Here is an 8,415-nt window from a genome sequence, read left to right as displayed (position 1 = left end):
CTGTGCATATTTATATCACTTGAGAATTTGCCTCCTATTTTTATAAATATGGCTGGATGTTGTAGCCTCCAAGAACATCTAAAAATGGCCTGGTCTCTTGCTAAGCTGCAGCTCCATTGCTTGCAGCTCCTGCTGCCCTTTGGATGGCTTGCTGGGCAGCCCCTTTGCTGGGAACTGTGGCTTCCCAATGTGCTGCTCTTTGGACATTGAGATGAAGTAGTGAGACAGTCATTTCATTCCCAAAGACTGAAATGTTCAACTTTTGCTTCTTGTCGCTCTGCAGGTGCATCAGCATTGCATCATTACAGCTTTCCAGCTGCTATTCCTTGGGTTGTTGCTGCTCTCTCAGGCAAGCAGCAACTCTTTGCTACTGAAAGGTAAAGCACCATGTCTTTATGTGCATGGGAGATTAGGTGGGATCTGCTTGTGCCTAGGACATTCCAGTTCAGTTTTCTGCTTGACAGGAGCAGATTCTCTCCAGACAGGCACATCATCTTTTCAACCCCTTATATCTGAACGGTGCCACCTTTATGCTCTTAGATGGCAAAGTCTTCTATGTGTGATTGCCAGTCCTGCAATGACAAGTCCCTCTCACTGGGCTTAGTATGTTTGTACTATACTTATGATCTGACCTTTAAATTGCCCTCAAACCCTGACTTGCTGATTGTCCACATCACAAAGTCCTTCGCTTGATTCATAGTAGCTGTACAGCACTTTCGTAGTCTTTGTTCCACAGTACATGATGTTACCTCTTTTCCTTGCACTTTTGCACGACAGGTTTGCAATTTGTTGCTGTGAAGTCAAGCAAAAAATATCTCCTTTGTGCTGCCCCATCTCACAGATCTGAGACAGTCAGGATGGCTTCACCAAGGGCAAATCTTGCCTGATCCACTTGGTGGCCTTCTATGATGGAGTGATGGCATTGGTGGACAGGGGAAGGGTGATGCATCTCATCTTCCTAGACTTCTTTGACATTGTCCCTTATCACATCCTTCTCTCTAAATTGGAGAGGTATGTATTTGAAGAATGGACTGTTCGATGGATTATGAGGAAGTTTTTCACTCAGAGGGTGGTGACACAGTGGAACAGGTTGCCAAGGAGGCTGTGGATGCCCCATCCCTGGAGGCATTCAAGGCCAGGCTGGATGTGGCTCTGGGCAGCCTGGTCTGGTAGTTGGTGGCCCTGCACATAGCAGGGGGTTGAAACTAAATGATCACTGTGGTCCTTTTCAACCCAGGCCGTTCTATGGTTCTGTGATTCTATGATTTAGGGCTAATCCCTGTAGAGGGAAGGCTTAAGCTCTGCTTAAGAAGCCAAGCACTTAAAGTTGCATGGTGGGAGTTAGATGAGGGAAGAAAGAGGAAAAACAGTTTGTATGGCACAGGCAGGGGAAAGGAAGTTTGTACTTGAAGTTTGTAACCTTGAAAAATTAATTTGAAAGGCTGATAGCTCTCTTTTCTTGGTACCATTTTGAAACAACCCATCCTTTCAGAGTAGAGAGAGAATCTCAGCTCAGAGTTAGACCTAGAGCATTTTAATTTTGCAGAAGTATCAACAAAACTATGAAAGCATCTTGTAGTTTTTTGTCGATAAGTATTATGACAAGTTTTGCTAGTCCCCCAAAATTCAATTTTAAAAAGTAAAATATTGTAATACCATAAGTGTTGAACTAATAACCCGGAAAATGTCTTCCTAAAAAGCATTTTAATTATGTTTCTTCTGCTTTTAGAAAATAGGTGTGGTTTTTTTTTTCAGATCTCAAGTCTGGTGGACTAACATGCTGGAGGATCATGCGTTTCTGGTTTAAATTCATTTATGTAGCAAGTTATTTAACTAGTACAGTTTAGAGATAAAACTTCAGTAATGCCAGGAATTACTGTCAGACAGGAAGAGAATTGTATTGTCAGCCTGGAATATCTATTTACTTAATTGCCACATAGCTACAGGGGGGAGTGGTCTCTGGAGCACATCATAGAATTGCAGAGTCTGCTAAGTTGGAAAAGACCTTTAAGATCCCCAGGTCAAATCTTTAACCTGACCTATCAGGTCTCATCACTAAACCATGTTCCTTGGTGCCATGTCCATTTACCTATTAAATACCTCCAGAGATGGAAACTCCACTTTGCTGGGCAGCTCACTGCAATACTTCACCAATCTCCAAGATGAAACTTCTAGTGTCAAATCTAAACCTCCTCTGAAGTAATTTGAGATTGCTGCTTCTTGTCCCATCGCTTGTCACTTGAGAAAATATAACTTCCTCTCTGCAACTTCCTTTTATATTGTTGTAGAATTCTAGAGATACATATTACCTATCAGTAATATCTAATAGCTAACCCTACCTAATAGCTAGGATAACCACAAAGACAGTAGAATAAAGCTTAGTGAAGAACAACCAACATTGCCCCATCAATAAATTCTGATGCTATAGAAACTCTGCTTCTTTGGATACCCCCATACTAAGAAGAAAATAGTCTGAATTATTGTTAAATCTAATTAACCAGTCAGCAACAGGAGGAGCAAAAGAAGCATTTTTGACACATGAACCATTGCTATGTTTCAGATAGCAGATTGTCTAGAAACAGACCTTCTTATGCCTGACGGCCTGTCAAGGATACAGCAGTGTCACAAGAGAAAGATGGATGATCTGGATAAAGGTATGCTGAAGCCATACAGCTGAGATTGTGAGTTAGCAGGAACACACAGGTATGTCTGTTGGAACAAAGTTCCCTTCCATGCCTATGCTGCTCTGCTATGTCAGGCACTTTCACAGAGCAGTTCATATCTGCTGTAAATATATACATGACCTACTAATTTATTGTAAGTCAAAGTTCATCCTGATAGAGGGCTAAACCTCCATTGCTTTGCATTCTCTCCTATTGCTGCAGAAATAAACTGCTTCTGGCCTGGTTTGAATCCACAAAATAGACTGCATGCTTATTGCACAACATTTCTGAGAAGGATTGTAAGGAAGGAGAAAATGGGGCTGCTTTCACCTTTGCTGGAGATGAGCAACATGTCCTTTTCATATTTACAGTTAACTCTGTTTGTTTATACTTTACTAAAAGTAGTCACTGCCTATGGCTTAGCTTTGTGTTTGGTGTTAAAACTCTGTGTCCATCCGCACAGAGGGAAAGAAGATAAGTAATATGAAACAACAGAAGGACTGGGGAGGGAAGTTAACTCTCTTTAACATGGCTTAAGAGCTCCAGAGTCTCTTTGGCAGCTACTAAACTTGGGCAGCTCCTCTTGTTAATTACTAGTGGTGAAAATGAGTATCAAGATCACATCCGTAACAGCTGCCAGGAGCTTAAGTGCTTTTTGAGATCCTATCCTGTTGATGATAGCTATTAAATTGAAATCTTAGCAACTCTGTGCGGGTTTGTTATTCCTGCTGATGTACAGTCTTTTGGGAAGGTTTTGTTAAGCTCTTGTTATCACAACTGTTTCATGAATGCAAACACATTCATATAGCATCAGCTATACTAAAAATGTATTTTTTATCTTTTTCTGCCTTTATATCCCTTAATGTCACTGATGACTCCTGTACACAACAATTGAGAAATAAGCAGGGTAATTAAAGCTTGTTGTCTATATTGCTGCCATGTAGCTTCAGCATGAACTTTGCCTTTTCCTTTTTATTTTTGAGTTAAACATTTATGTTGTTTCTCAACAGGTAAGTTTCAAGTATATCTCAAGCACCCATTTTTTTGTTTGTTTGTTTATGTATATTTTGTTTGTATTTTTTTTATGTTGGAGTCATAGAGTATATAAGTGATAAGTGACACAAATATAAGTATATAATATATATATAACTGACACAAATCTTTCAAATACATCAACACTCCAATATTTTTCTCAAAGCACTTTCTCTAAACATTTTTATTTCAGTTCAATGGCGAGTTCCTCACAAACAATTAGTTCACATACCAATGTGAACTATGTGAATACTATGATGGGATTGGACTACTTAAGACAAAACCAATACTCTAATAATGGAATTAACTTATGATTTACCTTTATTGTTTGTAAAATAATTATACATTCTTCTGGTTAGTTATAAAATAATAGGAAAACAGTTAATGCTTTATCAACTGGTTTGTAATGCTTCTGAAGTGCTTTAAGATGTACAGTATGTTAAGTGGTCATAGCTGAAACCTGAAATGGATTAGAATTAAGGCTAATTGTTTCTGGTCTAAGGCTCTTTAAAAAAAAAAAAAAAAAAAAAAAAGATGACAGCCTCATCTTTATCTTTTAGAACTGAAGTCTTCTGAAACTGGACTCTGATAAAGATAAGAGATAATTACTTTTAGAAGCTTGAGCAGAAACAAGCTGATGCAATCAATAGACTTTCTAGACTTCCTAGTTTTTACACTTACAAATAAAGGTGTTTTTTTTTTTAGTAGACTAAAGCATCTCAACAGGAGAAAATAGCTGAAATCTAGAATGGAAACAATCCATAATGCTCAATGATCTGGAAGAAAGCTCATTTGGTTCAGACAGATTTAGGCTGCGTGCCTTGGCACTTTTCTTTACTATGTGTATGTATTTTTTAACTGAGACATCACTGGGAAACCTGGATATGCTGTGGTGTCCTGCAGATGGATAGGGTACTTAACTAATGAATGAGGAAAGGCTACACTAGGAGCACTTGTGTAAAAGTAAACGTAGTTCAGATTCTTTATTAACTATGCAAAGAAAGTGTGAATAGGCATTGTAGGTTTGAAGATTGTACTGCAGTTGCACCACTTAGGCATAAGGTGGCATAGCTAAGACTTGGTGTACAGCCCTGGGAGACTGGACCTCTGAGTTCTTTACTTTGCCATCCTATTGTTCTGCCAGTAAATCTCAGCAAATACATACTAACATAATTTTGTCAACTGTGAGGTTGTTATTCTGAATTACATCATCAGAAGACCTACCTCACAGACTCATTAAGAATCAATACAATGTGAATCATGTTGTATCACAATTCTTTCTAACCTTTGTGTTCTATCTGCCCTAGCATGTGATACTGTATATCATTTTAGGAGCCAACCTAACTTCTTCTAATCCACGACAAATCCTTACTTAGTTTGGCTCTGAAATTAATCCAACTCATCCATGATTTAGCAAGACACTCAAACAACTGTGTCTTAGCTTTGAAGCATGTGAATGACCCTGCTGAAGTCAGAGTTTAGCATTTACATAAGTGTCTGCCTTGACAGGGGATATAATTAAAGATCTAGAGCAATGTCATAGAATGACTTTTAACTCAACAACTGTGGGATTGAGTGCACCTTCAGCACGTTTGCAGATTACATCAAGCTGACATGCTTGAGGAATGGGATGCCATCTGGAGAGACCCAGACAGGCTCAAGCAGTGGGATTCAACAAATCTCAAATCTCCAATGTCTTACAGTTGGGTTGTGGCAAACCCTACTATCATGACAAGCTGGGGGACAAAAGGATAGAGCACAGCCCTGATGGAAAGGATTTGGGGTACCATTGGATGGCAGCTGGACATGAGTCAGCAATGTGCCCTCACAGCCCAGAAAGCCAACTGTACCCTGAGCTGCATCCAAAGGAGCATGGCCAGAAGGTTGAGGGAGGTGATCCTGCCCCTCTGCTCTGTGCTGGTGAGGCCTCACCTGGAGTACTGCATCCAGGTGTGCACAGGAGAGGCATGGACCTGTTGGAGCATGTCCAGGGGAGGGCCACAAGAATGATCCAAGGGATGGAACACCTCTACTACAAGGACAGGCTGAGAGAGCTGGGGCAGTTCAGCCTGGAAAAGAGAAGGCTCCAAGGTGACCTGATAGTGGCCTTTCAGTATCTAAAGAGGGACTGTAAGAAGGAAGGGGATGGACTCTTTAGCAGGATCTGTGGTGATAGGAGAAGGTGAAATGGTTTCAAACTAAAGAAGAGGAGATTTAGAATGAGTAAAGAAGTTTTTTTACAATCAAGGTGGTGAGGCACTACCACATGTTGCTCAGAGAGGTGGTGAATGCCCCGTCCTAGTAGGCACTCAAGGTCATGTTGATGGGGCTCTGAGCACCTGATCGAGCTGTAGGTATCCCTGGTCACTGCAGGGGCTCTGGACTAGATGACTGTTAAATGTCCCTACCAACTCAAATGATTCTGTGATTCTATTATTGATACCAGAATTTCATCAGATTGCAGTTTCAGCTTCACTCAGAATGAAAAATATGCACAACCTTGTCTCTGGGATAGCTTTTCTTTTCAACCTGAACAAGATCTTTCAATTATTTCCTTCTATTTTACATAGCCTTCATTCAATCTCACAAAATAGTTGTGCAAGTAAACTGTCTAGAAACCTTCTAGCATCCTGCAAACTCAGAACTCTCTGTCCTTGCAATGACTTTTCCTCCTTTGCTTTGTGACAATGGAGGAAAAATGAGTAATTATTATTTGTTTAAACAGCAGGAATGTGGTGAAAGAAGTTTAAGCTATGCTATGAAGAACCATCATTTACCACTTGATCCAAATGAATGCTGAATGTAAACAGTGAAACTTAATATTCAACATTCACCGTATTTTGGAGCAGCAGAAGTACCTCATTAAAAAAATTTCTGACATGTCAGTGAGGAATGAATTGTCATGCAGTGTGGTATTGCACAGACAATAACAAGCAACTCCCTGCTGGTGTAACGAACGCATGGAAGATGATACATAGAATGAGACAAACAGTAACTCCTTAGGGAATAAGGTACTTCAGGCTTGATCCTGAGGTGGTGTTAGAGGCATATATCTCCACTGAATGAAACGGAGCTCAACAGATTTACAGCAGTCTGGGTGCCAGCTCTTCCTCATTAGTGACCTGAGATGATACTCTCTCCATTAAAACTTTTTCCTCTGCAGCTTAATAAAATTACTCTGGCTGCTATGTCAAGTTCCTCCATTGTTAGCTGTCTGCTGCTGAGACTCATCTTTCTGCATAGAGCATTAGTCTACCCTTCTGTTTCCCCTTTCTTTAGTGCTGAAATTTGACATGCCATTCTTTCCTGTGCTTGTGAATGCATCCTGACAATGCTTTTTTGTTGTTGTTGATGGTTCTCAACAACTTGTAAAGGGACCAAGAAAATCACTACCTGTTCAGAAGGCTTAAATTTACCGTATGGGCATCTGTATTTCCTTCAAATTGATGGAACTTTAACGTCATCGTCCTATTGGTTGACTTGAAACTTGTTTGAGGATACATCAGTGGATGGTGAGAGAGTAGGAAACAGCGATCAGTAGAAGAGAGGTCCAGATTTATGTAAGGAGAAACTGTACCGTTATGAGGACAGCCAAGAGGTAGAGCAGATTGCTCAGAGAAGTTGTGCCATCTCCATCCTTGGAGGTTTTTAGGATGTGACTGGACAAAGCCATGAGGACCCTGGTTTAGTCTCATGGCTAACCCTGCTTTGGGTCATAAGTTGGACTAGAGGCCTCCAGTATTTCCTTAAAAACCCAAATCAAGCACAGATCAAATAACCTTTGTGCATGGACTGCAAATAAGAAGTCTTTCTGAGCCATTCAGTACTGTCTATAATGTGTTCTGTGAATTTATGGACATTTTTAGGTCACAAGAATATTTGACACAAATCCAGGAGCAAACATATACCTGTAGATCAGAAAATCAAAGGAATATTGTGTGTTTTGTTACTTCCTGATAAAAATAGCTGCTTTTCGGTCATCAACAACAACGAAACAAACATACATACGGAAATCCTCCGAGGCTGTCTTTAACATTTTGGTCATATTTCTGCATTAAAACTCACAGATAAAAAAAAGTGTGCACACACATACATACATGTACATTACATTTACATGCATACATTTTAGCAAAGGCCATGGCTACTTGGTGTATTGAACCATTTCTTGCTGTAACTGTATTGATGCTATATTGTCTAATTGCTAGAGTACTGCAATTAAATCAGTTACTCTGTTAGTACTTGTTGCTTCTTATTGTGGCCAGTCTGCTTATTTGGCCAAATAAAGGATATAGATGGTAGTTCATGTTGTATTTGAATAATTAAAATTACAAAACACAAAATGAAATCACTGATTTAAGATGTCCCAAAGCACCCTAGAAGTTATGTTAATTAGCTACAAACAAACAGTAACTAAGTTAAGAAATACAATTTTCAGCAGATTTGCTTTCTTTGATGGAACTCCTGTATTGATTGTTCTTGCATATACAGTTATCGCTTAGCTGATGTGTTTACTTCCCAGTCATGCTTGCAAAATTGTAATTAAATGCAGAACATAAGCTATTGTTACATACATGGCCTCTCTGGGAGGGCGTTTATCAATTAGTGTTTTTGTCCTAGTCCTGGGGTTATTCTAGTGCAGTGGAAGACACCCAGACTAACAACCATTTGCAAAATTGCATCTCTGAGAAGTGCCAGCTCACAAGGGAATTTTTGAACCTGC

The 8,415-nt window shown here is 39.7% G+C and overlaps 1 long non-coding RNA gene across 1 annotated transcript; it reads left to right on the top strand.

The window, feature by feature from the left end:
• The first annotated feature begins 293 nt into the window (after positions 1 to 293).
• LOC149912749 (uncharacterized) lies at positions 294 to 7,982 on the top strand. The gene is made up of 3 exons (XR_016461980.1): positions 294 to 377; positions 2,561 to 2,703; positions 6,421 to 7,982. It is a non-coding gene; the product is annotated as an uncharacterized LOC149912749 (long non-coding RNA).
• Positions 7,983 to 8,415: the final 433 nt, after the last annotated feature.

Source organism: Phasianus colchicus, chromosome Z, assembly GCF_987193195.1.
Source record: "Phasianus colchicus chromosome Z, bPhaCol1.hap1.1, whole genome shotgun sequence".
In the NCBI taxonomy this organism is placed as follows: domain Eukaryota; kingdom Metazoa; phylum Chordata; class Aves; order Galliformes; family Phasianidae; genus Phasianus; species Phasianus colchicus.
This window is presented reverse-complemented; position numbering and strand designations above follow the sequence as displayed.